Source organism: Macaca nemestrina, chromosome 13 (genome assembly GCF_043159975.1).
Source record: "Macaca nemestrina isolate mMacNem1 chromosome 13, mMacNem.hap1, whole genome shotgun sequence".
NCBI classification, from domain to species: domain Eukaryota; kingdom Metazoa; phylum Chordata; class Mammalia; order Primates; family Cercopithecidae; genus Macaca; species Macaca nemestrina.
The window spans coordinates 116,522,950-116,540,157 of record NC_092137.1 but is presented as its reverse complement, the minus strand read 5'-3'; the positions used below and the strand labels follow the sequence as shown (position 1 = coordinate 116,540,157).

Genomic DNA, 17,208 nt, shown 5'->3' with positions numbered 1-17,208 from the left:
ACCAAAGAAAAAAGACAATAGAAAAATGGACAAACAATATAAACAGGAAATTCAAAGCCTCAGGACACCAAATAGTCAAGACTCATAGGAGAGCCCATCCTCATTAACAATAAGGGACATGGCATTCCACAATAGTTACTGCTTTATATCTTGCAGATTAGCAAAATTTAAAGAGCCTGGCAATGTTGGTGAGGTCATGGGGCAGTAGGGATGCTTCTCTGTTAAACTTACAGCACATTGGTAAAATCACCGTGGAGAGCATTTAGCTATAGCTCATAGCTGTCCTAGGTACATAGCCTGAAGAAGCTCTCATTCATGCAAACAAGGGCATGTGCATTAGAATGTTTATTGGTGTGTTATTTGTAACTGTGGAAATTTGGAAGCAGACTAAATATGTCCATGAACAGGAGTACAGAGAAGCTGTGTACCTACCCAAAATCCACTATTATCTGCAGCTTAAAAAGAATGAACTTCAGCTGCATGTATGAACATGGGTAAACTTCAAAGCCATGTTGATAAAAAAGTTTCAGAATAATATGCACAATATTTATATTAGTTATATATAGCAAAATATAACACACAAAACAGAATCTAAGATTGTCTCACAAGGTTACTTGTGAGTTTATCATAATCTTATTCACTTCCAGCTTTAATGTAGGTTGCTTTTGTTACCTTATTCTGGGCTCAAGCTTTTGGGGACAGCTTGTGTCTGAAACACCAAAGGCCATTGATTCTATGTTCCGAATAAAAGCCTGCTATTGGCTTAAATGACAATAACAGACTTTTGTTATTGATAAAAAATAATAAGATCAATGCCTATTACTTGACACTGTGTCTCAGTTAGACCTGGCTTTCTATATAGGCAGTTACCTACCCACTAACATTTTAGAGATGCTGGAAAACTGTGCTGCTCCAAAACATCTCTGGTGGAGACCAGTCTACTACTACATACATTTCTAGAATTAAATTTTTAAAATAGTTAACATATGCAATCAGGAAGAGTGTTTTATTAATGTCTCCAACAGCTTCATTCACACGCTTTCTTTGATTGCATTTCAATTTGATGGCTGAGATGGAAAGGAGACAAAATGGAAGCTTTGTTATAGGAAAGGAGTACAGAATTGACATTTAGTGTGGGCTGCTGTGGGGAGAAGGCATAAGTGGGTACCACTCTGGGGATGGTGTTACAATGTTCTTTGGACAAAAGGACAAGGCAGGACAATGTTGAATGAATGCAGGTGTTTTGTCTAAACATACAAACAAGTCACAGCAAACTACACTTGGCATCATGAAATGGTGCTGCTGACCACTATAGGGATTCATGTTTTGTTGAGCATTTAGTATGTGCCAGGCACTGGCTGTACAAGCCTTTACACGAATCTTCTGAGGTGCATTTTGCACATGCATATATCAGGCTTCAGAGACTTTTGGTTGCTTTCCCTAATACCCCACAGTATTTGAACCCGGGCTGGCTGACTCCAAAATTCAATCAGCCATAATGCCGCTGACAGTTTCCTTCCTACCCTATAGTTTATTCCTGGAGAATGTCTAAGTTTGTAATAGACTACACTTCGGGTATGAGCAGTACATTTTCTCACCCTTCCTTTGATTCCACTAGAAAGCTTCTTGTGTGCATTTGACTCCTGTGAGTCCATGCCCAGGCTTGGTCAACCCTGACATGGTATGGCTTGCACAGTTTGCAGGCAGCTTTGTAACACAGGATAGATGAACCTAAATCCTCTGACATTCTTTATGGCTGGATTAGGTGGGAAAATTTGTCTCTCTCGCTCCCTCTCCTGCTCTGTCTCTGAAATGTGGGTATAGCTTTGCTGGTAGCAGTCTTTCCTTCCACAAGGATAGAATTTGTCGGCGTTAAGAATGAATCATGTCAAAAGTGAAGAGTCAGAGATAAGCAGAATCAGAGAAGAGAGACCAAGAGAGATCTGTGACAATGTTTGAGTCCCTGGATCCTGTCATGCCTGAATTCCTTGGAACTCTGAAGTTCAGGAGTTAAATATTTCTCATTTCTGCTTAAATTTGGTTTCTGTTTTTCACAATGGAAAGAATCCTAACAAATACAAGCCTCAATATGTTAGTCTTTTCCTGCAGACTTCTTTCTGATTGATATCCCCATAGCAACGTGAATTTTTCTATGAAATCATGTAAGTTTTTCTCCTTGGAAAAGAGAGAAAAAAAGTCATACTAGGTTTGGGGTTCCTACCATGAGTGCGTTTTGGTATAAATAATACAATGGCTCAAAAGTAACTTCAAAAAAATTTATTTCTCGGGGCAGTGCACACTTTGGGCATGAAATTCGGGGCCTCCGTCCACCGCTGGGATGTCACTGGTGGCAATCATCTTCTCCCAGCCCCCACATCTGAGCCTTGCACAGAGCGATGTCATTGCAGACCCTGCAGTGGTTCAGCCTGCGATCCGGGCATTCTGGGTTGAGCGAGGGCTCTGAGTCCCATGCAGTTTCCTAATTTTCAGTCTGTGTCTGGGTCCTTCTTCCTTGGTCCCTGGGCAGCGTGGTGAATGAGATTCTGAAACCTGGCGTCTCCAGGCTCCTCCAGGTTACCATGCCAAGACACGGGCTTCCTGGTTATCTGTGGACCTCGTGGAGGGGTTCACGTGATGCCGGGCATAGACGTTCCGGGCTGGTAGCTCTTTAAGGTACAGCTCCTGCAAGATCTGGTTCTGACGGACCTCATCCTGGGTCACCTTCTCCCTGGGGTGTCCCGCCATGGCCTTGGCGTTGCTCCATCGGGCTCCATGCGCTCTCTGCTCCCTCGTGCCTCTCTCCCTGGCCCCGGGCTTCTGCCGTCTCCAGGCAACGGCGTCCCACGCGGTCTCCAGGCAACAGCGCTCCCACAGCCCCAGCTTCCTGCGATCCAGCCTTTACCCCTCCAGGAAAGGGCTTCCGGTCATGGGACAGACCCGGGGGTCATGGGCATGTGGTTAGGCCTCACCTTGGCCAGTCGTTTCCCTCGCAGCGAGCAGAGGCGCCGCTTCCTCGTGTTCTCCCTTCTCCGTCTCGGGCCAGCAGTTTGCTCGGGGGTTCCACACCAAGGCCCACGGGGAAGCCAGTTCCAAATGCAGAGGCGGGCCCGGCCGGCTGAGCAGGCAGCGGAGGCCGAGGGTGGGTGTCCGTGGTCCTGCGTCCCCGTGTCCACAGCCAGGCCGTGGGGACCCCGGGGTCCGCTCCTTCGCTGCGCGAGCACGGTCCCTGCAGGGGCCTCTCCGTGGGGTCGTGGATCGTCAGGCCGCGTGGGTGGCTGGGGGCGGGGGGCGGGCTGCAGGCAGGCTCTAGAAGCAGGGGCTGGGCGGGGGCGTGGGGGGATAGGGAGGGATGTAGTGGAAGTTGGGGCCCCAGCGGACGTGCGGGCGGCAGATGCAGCCCTTCTGAAGATGCACGCACGAAGAGGTCGGCAGGGCGATGCCCACGACGGGGTAGTGGACGGGCACGAACTGGTTCAGAGACGGGTAGCAGATGGGGCAGAAGGACGAGTAGGTGGGATGGAACAGGAGCGTGGTGTGCGGGTCCAGAAACTGAGGACGGATGGGAGGAAAGAAGAGCCGACGGCCAGGGCGCTGCGGGGTGGCGCCGAGCGGGCGCCGGGGCTGGGGGGCGGAGATGCGGGGCAGCTTTCGAGTCATTTTCACGCGTGCAGCGCTCTCTCGTCGGAACGGCCGGAGTGCGCGGCGAGTGCGGGGCCTGCGCGGCTTTTATCTCCTCCGGGCGTTCCAGGGCGGAACGCGCTTTGTGACCCGCGCCGCGTCCGAACCCGGGAGCGCCCCGCCAGTCGACACAGGGCCCCGTCTCCGGGTTTAGGACCAAGCAGGGGAAATGGAAGACAGAGGCAATGGGGCGACGTCGCAGTCCCTGTGCTTGTACCCCGTAGTTTTGCCCTCAGTAGGCAAAGGCTGATCGGAGGACTAGGATACGGTTAGGGGCCGGGGGCCCGGGAGAGCGGCTCTGAGCAGGAACTGGGAAAAGGGGACGAAGTCAGTGCTCCAGGCGCGTTCCCTTACACAAGCCCTTCAGTCCTTCACATCACTGCGGGAACATGCGCAATTAGACACGCTACGTCCATTTTACCCATGGGACATGGAGGACCAGAGTGGGAACCTCCATAGGCTGGTGGTGGGTGACAAAGCAGGTGGGGCTTGAACTTGGGGCAGGAGGGGGCAGGTAGGAGGGAGCGCAAAACTGCCCCAAGCGCGCACCAGCGGCCTTGCCTCTCCTGCATGTCTGGACGAGATCCTGCAGGGGGCGCGTCAGAGCAGACCTGGGCGTTTCCTAGCTTACCATTGACCCCCGTGTTCCTTGGTTTGGTGCTTTACTCTTTAAAATATATTTTTAAAATCTTTAAATATTGATTTCATTTTAGATTCGTGGGTACATGTGCATGTTTGTTACATAGATATATTGCATAACGGTGAGGATTTGGCTTCTAGTGTACCCATCACCAAAACATGAACATTGTACCCAACAGGTATTTTTTATTCCTCACTACCATCCCACCCTCCTCCATTTTGGAGTCTCCAATGTCTGTTACTTCCAACTTTATGTCCATATGTACTCATTGTGTAGCTCCCACTTGTAAGTGAGAACATGCAGTATTCTACTTTCTGTTTCTTAGTTATTTTACTTAGTATAATGGCCTCCAGATCCATCCATGTTGCTTCAAAGGACATGATTTCATTCTTTTTTTATGGCTATATAGTATTCCTTGCCATATTTTCTTTATCCAATCAACTGGATGGACATTTAGGTTGGTTCCATGATTTTGTTATTGTGAATGGTGCTGCGATAAACATCCGAGTACAAATGTCTTTTTTAATGTAATGATTTCATTTCCTTTGGGTAAATTCCCAATAGTGGGATTGCTGAGTCAAATGGTAGTTCTATTTTTAGTTATTTGAGAAATCTCCACACTGTTTTCCGTAGAGGCTGAGCTAATTTACATTCCCACCGACAGTGTGTAAGCATTCCTTTTTCTCTGTGTCCTTGATAACACTGGTGTTTTTTTTTGTTTTTTTGTTTTTTTTTTTTACTTTTTATTAACAGCCATTCTGACTGGTGTAAGATGATATCATTGTGGTTTTAATTGGCATTTCTCTGATGGTGAGTGATGCTGAGCAATTTTTTCTTGTGTTTGTTGGCCGAGAAACAACTTTTAATGGATCTACTTGGCATAACCTAGCCAGACAAATGCTTTCTGTAGTTGTGAAAGCAGAATTAAATTTGAACCAATAAATGTCATGATCCTCTACTACTCCGTCACTTTTCCCCACTCCTAGACACACAAGCTTTAGGAATAAATGAATGAGTGAGGGCTGATCCCTAATGAGGCAGTGTGGAGCAGATGGGCTATGGGTAAGTCTCTTCGGGGGACTGGCTGCTGCTAGGGAGGAAGGGCACACCCGGCAAGGGACCGGGGCTGTCACTGGTACACTTGGGTTGTTCCGATGGTGCTTCAAAACACAAGAACAAGCCAAGCAACCACACAAAAGGGGGCTGAGCACAGCCATGCTCTGGGTTAAGTGGGCATATTGTCATCAAAGACCTCTCCACCTTTCTCTGACCTGAAGAAGATTGCCCAGATTGTGAGAACAGCCCATCCTGGTTCCACTTGTGTTTGGGATGCTTAGAGAATTTCCTTTTCAAACCTGACATGCCCCAATGAAGAGATATCTCTTTCTTTTTCTCTTTTTAAAAGGACTGATTTAAAGACTGCATAATCAACATAGATGAATTAGATAAGTCATTATGCAACAATGCCTTTTCCATTATGACTCAATTTCTGACTATGGTGTGACTTGGTGGGTTGTGTTTTGCTCTGGTTGTTCTAAGGAGGGGAGCTTAGGGCAATGACCTGGGACAGCTCTAAGATTTTGCCTTTTCTTTTAGCTGGAACCATGTGCTAGAACTATCAGAGTATGACGACTTTTTCCTTTTTTGCTTGGTTTGACATTGCTGCCTAAGATAAGGCATACAGTACAGGCTGCAGAAACACACAGAAATTCTGCTGATAATACACACTTGTTTCTATGGCCAGGAAGTCCTGATTTGCTCACCTCCTCACCACCATGACCAGGTGTGAATTCACAGGTAAAAGGGCAAGTTTGTTTACTCCTAGTTGCTCTTGAATAGAGAGTTGACTTTTTCACCCCTTTGGCTTGTAACTGCTGAGTTCACTAATAAACCCTTCCCTTTAAAAGTGGGGAAAATAGGCCGGGCGCGGTGGCTCATGCTTGTAATTCCAGCACTTTGGGTGGCCGATCCGGGCAGATCACGAGGTCAGGAGATCGAGACCATCCTGGTTAACATGGTGAAACCCCGTCTCTACTAAAAATACAAAAAATTGACTGGGTGTGGTGGCAGGCGCCTGTAGTCCCAGCTACTCAGGAGGCTGAGGCAGGAGAATGGTGTGAACCCAGGAGGCGGAGCTTGCAGTGAGCTGAGACTGCACCACTGCACTCTGCCTGGGCAACAGAGCGAGACTCCATCTCAAAAAAATAAAATAAAATAAAATAAAATAAAATAAAATAAAATAAAGTAGGGGGAGGGGGATAAAACTAACAAGAAAATATCGTAGGAGATAAAGAAGAATCATAAGAACCCATTGTGGGAGTTCAAAAAGAAACCGTTGAAGGTCTAAAAGCTCAGAAAAATATTTAAATCACTGATGCTATAATAGATATAAGCAAAACAGACAGGGGCCACAAAGGGTGGCATTCTAGAATATTTTGAAAAATAAAACAAAATTTAGTGTAAGTCACTTGAGGGCACCCATTCTGCTCTGGATATCTCAATAGAGGCTCTACTTATAAACGCTTTTTTAAATCTCTGGGCTTTAAATTTTTTTATGCCAATTTTCAAACAAATTATTGAAATCTGACTGAAGAATAGGATTATAAACATCCCTAGTAAAATATCCAACTTGTGTTTTAAAAGTATTTTTGAGTTGAGATCAATAAACTGGTTTGAAGTCTAAGGTTTCAAACATGACTAAGACATGAATCTTGAAAATAACCCAATTAAGAAATAAGTAGATTTCAACATAAGACAATAAAAGACACCCCCCTTCCATAGTGAAATATCACCTTCGACCAAAGTTTCTTTTTCTTGAATCAATTTTCTTACATTTAATTTTCATATTGTGTAGGAAGGACAAGAGAAATGGGGCATGGGAGATCAGAGAGAACTTTCTGGAGAATGTGACCCCCACATAAGGGAGCGTTAGCTGGAAATGGTGGATGTAGTGGAGGTGGATGTGGCCGAAGACCTGGTGGGGCTCTGAACATTTCCTATGCTTTTGTGCTTCTTTCTTTGTGTGATGGCCTCTCACACAAAGAAAGAAGCATAAAATCATGAGAAATGTTCAGAGCCCCACAAGGACTTCAATTTCTCAAAGCATGAAGTCTGGAATGAAGGGGGGACTAGGAGGTAGAGACTGGGGTGAAGAACTCAAGAATGAAGAGAGGGAGGAGAGTGTGGGAACCTTGAACAGGCACAGCTGGAGAAAGACTTAGTGATATTACATTTTTAAAGATTTCTCTGCTCATAAATACTTGAATAAAAGCTTGAAAATGCAAAAAACACAAAGAAGTCATCCCCAGTCCTGGAATATAGGCATAAACACAGACTCTTTTTACTTTATAATGTATTTTAAAATCTGGCAGTACCAGCCACCTTTGTCGTTATACTTTTGTCTACACTTTCTTGACTCTTCTTGTTCATTCATTAGTGTCTTAAGTTTCAACAAGTTTCTATTGGTATTTTGATTTTAATTGTTTTGAACTTATGCCAATTTACAATTTTATGCCTCTCTAGAAGCAGGTACTATCTCTTAATACAGTATTTCTCTAACATCTCTTAATAGAACAGTACTTTTTCACGTAGATCCTGGCTTAAGTTTCTTAAGGAGTTTCTTCTCAGAAATTGTTTTGCTGTTGCTATCGGGAATTTGTTTTCCTTTTTTTTTTTTCTCATAGTTAATTCCTGGCTGATGAAATCCTGGTTTTTCTATTTTTATTTTAACTTGTGAACTGCTATTTATTTTATGTTTTTGGCAGATTTATTTTGTTTATATAGACAATCACAACTGATAATAATAATCAGCTTGTCTTTTTCTTTCCATTATTTGTGGCGTTTGTTTCTTTTTGCTGTCTAATTGTTAGACTGTCTAACGTTTTGCTTAATAGGAATGAGAGGGGACATGTCTCTATGGTTTTACTCTTAGCTATAATGTTGGCTGTTTTTATTTTCTTTGAAATTTTTAATTATTTTAAATTTAAATTGTTTTAAATTAAATGATCTCTTCTAGGCTTAGTTGACTAAAAGCTTTAATCAGGGTTTTGAAAATTTGTATTGAATTTTGTCATAGGAGTCTTTGGCATATATTAAGACGATTATATGATTTTTCTTCTTTGACTTTTTGGTATGATGAAGCGTATTGATACATTTCCTGATATTAAGCCATCTTTGAATTCCTGAGTATACGGTGTACTTATATTTGTTAATGTGCTTCGTTTATCTAATTTTATTTGGAATTTTCATTTATATTTGCAAGTGAAATTACGAATGAATCTTTACATTTACTAACTCTGTCCTGTAGAAATTATGCTGGTTTGCTGGGCATGGCGAGTCACACCTGTAATCCCAGCACTTTGGGAGGCTGAGGTGGGTGGATCACCTGGGGTTAGGAGTTCGAGACTAGCCTTGCCAACATGGTGAAACCCCATCTCTACAAAACAAAACAAAAACAACAACAAAGAAACAACAACAACAACAAACTAGCCACGCTTGGTGGCAGGCATCTGTAAATCCTAGCTACTTGGGAGGCTGAGACAGGAGAATCACTTGAATCCAGGAGGTGGAGGTTGCAGTGAGCTGAGAAAGCACCATTGCACTCCAGCCTGGGTGACAAGAGTGAAACTGTGTCTCAAAAAAAAAAAAAAAAAAAAAAAAAAAAAAAAAAAAAAAGGAAAGAAATTATGTTGGCTTTATAAAGCAAATTATAAATCTTTTCATCTTTTAATAAGCTCTGGCAGTGTTAATATAGGCTGGTAACTATTTCTTCTTTACAAATTTGAAGGCAACTATCTGAGTCAGGTACTACTTTGGTGATTATTCTTAAATTTGTTATTTTGAACACGTTTATTGATTTGATTCTTTTTTCTTTATTTTGGTAATTTACACTTATCTAGAAATAATGCACATATAATTTTCTAATTAATTACTATATGGAGATATAAAGTAATCTTTCTAAAAGCAGTTAATGTTCTGAATGTATAAAGTATTGTTCTTTGTTTCATCTCTAACTTTGTTTACTTTCACTTTCACTTCTCCCTCCTGTGGCTTAACTATGTAGAGATGCCTATTTTACCTTCTACTCTCTATTACACTTGAATTTATCAATGCAAATTTTTTCTCTTAACCAATTAATTTTATCTTTAAGTCCTTCTCCCTCTTTTTTTTTTTTTTTTTTTTAAGTTTATTTGTGACTCTCATGATTGTTTTCTAAATTCGCAGGATAAGTACTTAGTAACTTCATTCAAAACTTTATTTTTTTAAGAATTAAAGAATTGCCCTCCCAGTACAGCTTTGGCTATATTCTAGAAGTTTGCTATGCAGCATTCTTCTGGGTATTTTATTAAGATTGAGACACTTAAGTTTTGATTTTTGATTTTTGAGTTTCATTTTAAATAATGTTGTCGCCTTTTCTTTTTCCTAGTGGTTCAGTTCGTTTGCATGTAACTGTTCATTATTTCTAGCTTTATTTCATCATGATCGGAAAACAGAGTCTTTACCAATCATAATACAATGTTAAGTAAATTCTTGGCATAACTACTGTACTTCTGGCATTAGAAGCAAGATGATAATTTCCCTATTATAACTCTAGTGTCCAATTTTCACATTCTCACATTGCTTTGCTCACCAACTGTTAACTGTACAGGACAATGTTGAGCCAAGCATGACGGGGACATAATTCAGAACTGCAGTTAATGTGCCGTTGCCAGAGAGCAAATGTGAAAGGGACCTTCACCACAAACCTGTCTCACCCTTTGCCTCTCCCTGCTTAGGGACTGGCAAGGGCACTGTCACCTCAGGGGCAAGAGATGATGAGGATTTGGGCTATAGGGATAAGGATTTGGGGCTCTGTTGTAAGTAGAAGCTGGCTAGGATGGCTGAGGTTTGAATCTCTTTGGTGGAAGACCCAGGGAGACTGTAGCAGTGAGGGGTGAGCCTCAGGGAGGTGAGTTGCTACCTTTACAAGCAAAGCTGCCTCTGGAGGGCACACTCAGGATATCACAGAGGAGGCTGGGGTGCCCGTCTTGGCGTCTGGAATGAGCACTGGGTCAGGACCCGTTCTAGTGCATGCCTCTGTCTGCCCTGATCTCGCTGGCCATTAGCAATGCCCTTATGTGGAGTCACTCTCTTTCCTCAGGGCAATCAACGTTTTTTCCCTTTTTCCCCCAAACCTGCCCTTCTAAGGAAGACACTGTCGGTGCTCCAGAGGTGGTGTGACTTTCTAAATGAGGATGGCCTCTCAAGAAAACCCATGTGATTTGTTATCCTAACTTATGTTACATCATAGTGGAAACTTCTCTCATTTTAAAGGACTGCTGGTAACACACAAACTCAAGTTCAGTTTCTAGGTAGGTGTCCTTCTGGTAGGGTCACTCATTACAAAAGAATAAAGAAATATTTCCTGCATCTTTATTTTCTCTTACATTAGGGCCACAACAAAATAATCACATTTATGCCTTTAAGCTTCTAACTGCACCCTAATTAGTTGATTTGCTATTTGTATATTCTTCTCTAATACTGTCTGTGCGTGTTTAACCATCTCTGAGCACTCTTTTCCTAAAGTTTACATTCCTACACAAAGCTAATATCCCATTGCCTATTAAAAAGCATCCAAGGCAATCTAAGACCCTTCTACCTTACCTTGCTCATAAGTCTACTGTCTATCATTAGTTCTTTTGAGCTAGTCATGCCCCCAAGGGACATGCTGACATTTGGCAACTGGAGATCAGTTTCATGAGGTCCGGGGTCCTGTTACACATCCCACAATGTGCAGAACAGCTGCCGCCCACAACAAAGAAGTGCCAGGCCCCAATGTCAATACTTCTGAGGCTGAGAAAACCTGCTCTAGGCAATGAGGGAAAGGGATGCCCTGAGAACCACTTGGGGGGTTCCCACCAAATGATTCTGATGTGCCCCATTCCTGGTTTAGCAGAACTGTCCTGGAACAGGGTAAGATCATCTTCTGAATGAAGTTACTCTAATTTCTCCAAACACCGTTAAGTGCTCTTTCCTTTGGCTTAATTATATCACTGTAGAATGGTTTCCAGGAATGGCGATCTTCTTTGATTATCTCTTACATGCACGCTCTTCCCATCGGAGGGTCTCCTTTGGGAAGATTAAGTGATGTGAGAAGCGTGCAGAGCTTCTGCCTCATCACCCGGAGGCAGGAGATCCTCCATGAAAGGGAGCCTACTCTCCTTCCTTTTTCTGTAGTCTAAGCACTTTGGAATCTGAGGCCATGCCTCATACAGCTCACAGCAATGCAGGGATGCACTCATCTACAGAGTCACCCACTGAGCCATTCATACTAAAGTAATATCTCTTTTCATTTCACCATCAGGAGTAGTAAGGTGGATTCAGTAACAGGCAAGTAACACTCTCAAAACCACAAGTATCTCCTGAGACCAGCAAATAACAAAGTAAAAAGCTTCTCTTTCCTTTCTGAGAACATTGCCTTTCTCAGAAAAGAAGGTGCTAAAATCACTTTTTCTTGTAAAGTGGTAATTGGAAGTAAGCATTGATCACAACTGCTAATTCAGCTGCTCTAAAAGACATGTCGTCTTAGGGTTTCTAGGCTATTGTACCCTTCCTCTCACCAAACACACATGCAGCCATTCCTCTCCATGTGCTCAAGTCTGGAGAAATGACATATCACACAAGTTTACACCTTTTCTTTAACCTGAAATAAAATGTAACCTGAAAACACAAAATCCAATCATGTCTTACTGTTACTCACTAAAGATTCTTAAAGCCACAAGATTACAGTATTTTGTGGCTGCTGGGAGGTATTTTCATTTCTTTTTCACAAAAAACTAGTTATTTGGTACCATCAGGGTTTTTTGTGTAAAATTGTGTTTTTGTGTCTCTTACACCCCACACATACATAGTTAATTTATCAGGGTCCATGTTATTATCCCCTTTTCTTTGTAAAGTTAGACTTAAAAATACGTAAGTTTTGAAATGAACAAATGGCTGTGAATTGATTGGCTGAGAATGGTTTCTTCATGGAATAGAAGAAAGACAAGTGTTCTTTTCACTCCGTGTTCTTAAACAGTCTGCATGCTTAGAATATGATTTTAAATATAAATGCCTAGTTCTCTTATCCATAATTAACTTGAAATGATTGCTACTTAATTTTCTACCTGAATACATAATTTTCTTTTCCTTTATCTTTTGGATACATTTTTATTTGTGTACCTTCCATGGGTCAACTTAATAGAGTTACGTACCTTCTTTGGCCCTTAGTTCCCTCAAATCTAGAGTGAGGGGTTTTGACTGCATTAGTGGTTCTCAAACCTGGCTGCACAGAATAATTAACTGAGGAGTTTAAGAAAACACATAACGCCCCGTTGATTCTGGGTATGACCCATGGGACAGATGAACTCCTAGATTATTTCCAACCTTAAAATTCTGTGCTCTGACAATACCCATTTTGGCGAGACTGGTGAAATTGGCGAGCCATTGATCTCAAATGGAATGGTTAGCTTGGTATGGTGGTGGTTCCAAGGGCCCGTTTCATTACAGGCATCAAAAATCTTTAAAAAGTACCTAACTTTGGGCCAGGCATGGTGGCTCACACCTGTAATCCCAGCACTTCGGGAGGCTAAGGCAGGAGGATTGCTCGAGCTCAGGAGTTCGAGACCAGCCTGGGCAATATAATGGGACCCTGTCTCTACAAAAAGTTTAAAAATTAAAAATTAACCAGGTGTGATGGAGCCCGGGGGATCAAGGCTATAGTGAGCCATGATTGCACCATTGTACTCCAACCTGGGTGATAGAGTGACACCCTGTCTCCAAAAAAAGAAAGAAAAAGAAAAGAAAAGAAAACAACACCTAATGTTTGACCCTGCAGTTCTACTGCTAGGCATTTATTCTTAAGAGATTATTAATGGTGTGCCAGATATCTAGTTATATTGATGTTGACTCCAGTGTTATATAAAACAGAGAAAAAATGAAATTCAGGGAATATTTAAATAAATTATGGTACAAGCATACAATAAAATATGATGCAGACATTAAAATAATGTTAATCAAAAGTATTTATATCATGGGAAATTATTTACAGTGTAACACATGAAAAAGTTGGTAATTTATTTTAAAAATTAAATAATATGGCCGGGCACAGTGGCTCATGCCTGTAATCCCTGCACTTTAGGAGGCCAAGGTGGGCGGATCACCTGAGGTCAAGAGTTTGAGATCAGCTTGGCCAACATGACGAGACCCCATCTCTACCAAAAATATAAAAAATTAGCCAGCTGTGGTGGCAGGCGCCTGTAATCTCAACTACTCAGGAGGCTGAGGTGGAAGAATCTCTTGAACCTGGGAGGCAGAGGTTGCAGTGAGCCAAGATTATGCCATTGCACTTCAACTGGGGCAACAAGAGTGAAACTCCATCTCAAAAAAAAAAAAGTAAATAATATATATAGAATAACATTTGTAAGCTTATAGAGCAAAATGATGACAATGGTTTGAGTGGTGGGATTATAAGTAATTTTGATTTCTCTCTTTTTTAGTTTACATTTTCTATGACTACTATTATTGCTTTAATTAGGGTTATTTTAAAATCATTCTCTAATCTAGCTCCTTCTAGATATGCATGTTTAAGCCTTAAACTCTTCTCTATACCTTTGTGTCCCAAATTGCACCCTTATAATGCTTAGCTACAATCCCGGGTTTACAAGAAGTACTGAGTTCAAACCAGCAAATATGGGTGGGCTCCACTCAGGGTCCTGACCTAAGGCCATTCAACGCAAATGGAGGAGACAGATTCCTTATCAAGAGTACAATGCAAGACGAAGTGACATAACTGCTGTATAAGTGTGTAACCAGGATGCAGGACTCAAAGGGAAGTCCCAAACTAGAAGGAATGCACAGAGCTCTCCCAAACCAAGTGACACTGGAGAATGAGAAAGTTTCCCCAGCAGAGAATGGGAGGACAAAGTGCTGTAGAGATAATGGGAACATAAACACTGATTTCTTAATGCATACAGCATATTTGGGAAAAATAGAAGATTTGGGCCTGAGTGTCAAGTATGAGGATAAAATGCATGTGTTGAAGAAGAAATCTGGGGAAGTCCCAGCCCTTACTGTACCTTTGTGTGAAAAGAAAGGTACCTCCTTTGCAGAGAAGAGTACCTCCTTCTCTGAGCAGACTTAAACTCAGCCCAGGGCGTGGAACTGACTTAGTGATTGGAGGATGGGTTGGGTTTTAGTTGCCACTTGCTCCATCAGTTGGACACACTCCTGCAGTGTACAACCTGAACAACGGTTCCTACCACAATGCTGTGAGGTAAGGATACAGAGCTCAAAGAAGGTAAATAATTTGTCCATATTTTGAGCAACTCGTAAGCAATGAATGTCGACATGATTCCATGGGCTGGTTATAGAGGAGGAAATGAAATTGAGTGTGCTAAGACTAGGGTACACATGGAGAATAAATAGGAAGCTATTGTAACACTCCTGCTGAGAGATGACGAGGCTTGAGTTTGGACAGTGGTAGTAAGTAACGAAAGAAGTGAAGAAGTGTAATGGATATTTTGTAGGTAGCATGAGTGAATTTGCAGGTGAGGTGAAGTGAGGAGGGGTGAGAAGGAAGACTTGTTTGATATGGATCTTGAAGCCATCAGCATTTGCTGATAGTTGAAATTAGGAGAATTTATGAGAGTCCGTAGAAAGAGAAGGAAAGACAGATCTTTAGAAAATGGCTACATTTAAGAGGAATCAGTGAATGAACCCCAAAATAGCAATCAGAGTGATGGGAGGGACACAAAGAAGAAAGTAGGGTGTCATGGAGGCCAAGAGTAGAGTGTCAAAGAGGAAGTGGTCAAAGTGTCAAATGGCACCAGTATAGAACAGATGAGAGCTGAGAAGATTTCATTAGCAAGTCGGTCAGAAGGCAATCTATTACCTTCAATGAGCAGTTCAAACCCTAAGGCGCCAAGTAGTAGGTGTGTGGTGGGGGTGGCGAAGGCTGGAGTAGAGCTCTTTTGTAAGAATTTGGGCAGAGAAAGGAAGGAGAGAGGTAGGGCAGCAGTTTCATAGGAAAGTGAAAATCAGGGAACGCTTTAGTTATAGGGTCATGTGTGTCTAGAACATGCTTAGAGAGCGAGTGATACAGACACCACTATCTGAAGCTGATAGATAGAGACGTCAGAACTGAGACATAGAAGAACCCTTTGAAAGGTGAGACTGCACTGGGAGCTGGGAGGATTGAGAGATCAAACCTAGAACACAAGTGGAGGGGCTGAGCTTGGGAAAGAGGCATGCTTTTCTTAGGGAGGAGGAATGGGGATGAGGGAGGAAATGGGTGAAGGTCCTGGGAAATGTTGAGTTGTGCAAGAGAGGTGGTGATGGTGCACTAGCAAGAGTCCTTTTTCTCAATGGTTAGGAGATGAAAGCAGTGGCTTATAGCAATGGACAAGATGATGAATTTTCACTTCTGAGTCAAATAGAACATCTGAAAAGATGCTGTTGGAATGGAAAAGAAAGAAGCTTTGGGTGAGTAGAAGGGTCAATCAGAAGTATGGCAGGCACTCTGACTGTAGTTGGATAACTTGAGGTGGTTAGATTTGTGAGGAGAAAAGCCATGTTTATCTTGTTCACCATTCCATTCCCGTGATATATAACACAGTGCCTGGCAAGAGCAGATGTTCAGTAAATAATTTGTTTAATGGATGCCTTCTATACTTGTGCTAATCAGTAAAATGAGGTAAATTTCACCAGCACATATTTAGTAGCCAATGGAGAAAACAAAATTAGGGAAAGAGAAGACAGGGGCCACCACAAAGCCAGGGCCATTTTGCTGTTGATGCTGGTTAATTTCCCTACTTGACACTTTCAAGTGATAAAAGAGGTAGATATGTCACTCTGGGTTCAAAGACATTTTCCACTTTAGTCCTTGTGTCAGTTTCCTGTTCTCAAACCTGTCCACCAAGCTCAGTGGAATCCATCATATGCACAGACAATTTCTGTTACTTGGTTGTGGGGGTGCATGACCAGCACAGGTTACCCTGGACTGGGATGAAGCATGGGCAGGGGACCTCCCACCAGCTTCGCAGATCTGTGAGGCCCATCCATAGCCCCAGTCCTGGGACTGCTCCTCATTAGGGGCTGCAGTTCCTTGCCCTTGACTATCCTCTTTGCAAATAAGATTTTTCCCTTTTAGTTTTCAGTTCACCTTTAATTCCTATCCTGTAATTCTATACTTATCTATTCTCTTTGGCATCATCACTGCTCTTTCACTCAACCCCTATTTCTCTTCTGGTCTTTGAAGCATGAAGACTTTTCCCCTGCCTGGGGTCTACGTTGGCTTGTGGTCGAAACATTTGCCCCCGGGACCCACAGCGTCACCAAGGTAGCTGATGTTCCCTTGAGCTCATCTTACGTGAAAATGTGTGAATCTTATTTCCATAATGGGTATTCTCATCCTTGTTCAGTTTTCCTGTGCTGAGTTACACATTTCCAAAATGACTTTTAGGGCATGATCCTCCTGACTGAATTTCCTGGGAGGCCCCAATGATACTCTTCTAGCAAGTGAGTGATTCTCCCAGCCCCTTGTCTTGATAATGTCAGGCTGGCTGTCTCTCCAGCGTTCTCTGGACTCACACGTCCACCCCCAGCCCTCTGCATACTTTTGAACTCCTTTCAGGCCATCAGCTTTTCTGGCCCATCTGGAAGGCTACATTTTAGAATTTCTGATGTGTCTTAGAATGGAAAAAAAATGGCTGATTTTTCTACTTGTTTTTCTGAAAAGCAATCGTTATATGTAGATTATGGCACCCAGTAATGACAAAGTTCAACACAAAGACATGTGGGAGAATTCCTCTGTATTTGAGGTCAGAGTGCCTTGCAATTTTAATAAGGAGGCTGGTGACTTCCAGGTGGGGGAA

The 17,208-nt window shown here is 42.6% G+C and overlaps 1 protein-coding gene and 1 pseudogene across 7 annotated transcripts in view; one reads left to right on the top strand and one right to left on the bottom strand.

Annotated features, from left to right (window-relative positions):
- The window catches only part of LOC105490321 (interleukin 1 receptor like 1), a 99,257-nt gene that overhangs the window by 1,735 nt on the left and 80,314 nt on the right, over positions 1–17,208 (top strand). For 2 of the 7 annotated variants that reach the window (XM_071077191.1, XM_071077190.1), the window contains exon 1: positions 5,725–6,115. The exons of 1 other annotated variant lie outside the window; for it this stretch is intronic. The gene's annotated coding sequence lies outside the window, so the exon portion shown is untranslated. Of the gene's footprint in view, positions 1–5,724; positions 6,116–16,592; positions 16,674–17,208 lie in introns of those variants that run through there. 4 more of the 7 variants (XM_071077186.1, XM_071077183.1, XM_071077185.1 and 1 more) reach the window with 3 other exon arrangements.
- On the bottom strand, positions 2,290–2,763 carry LOC139357966 (cilia- and flagella-associated protein 144-like; annotated as a pseudogene).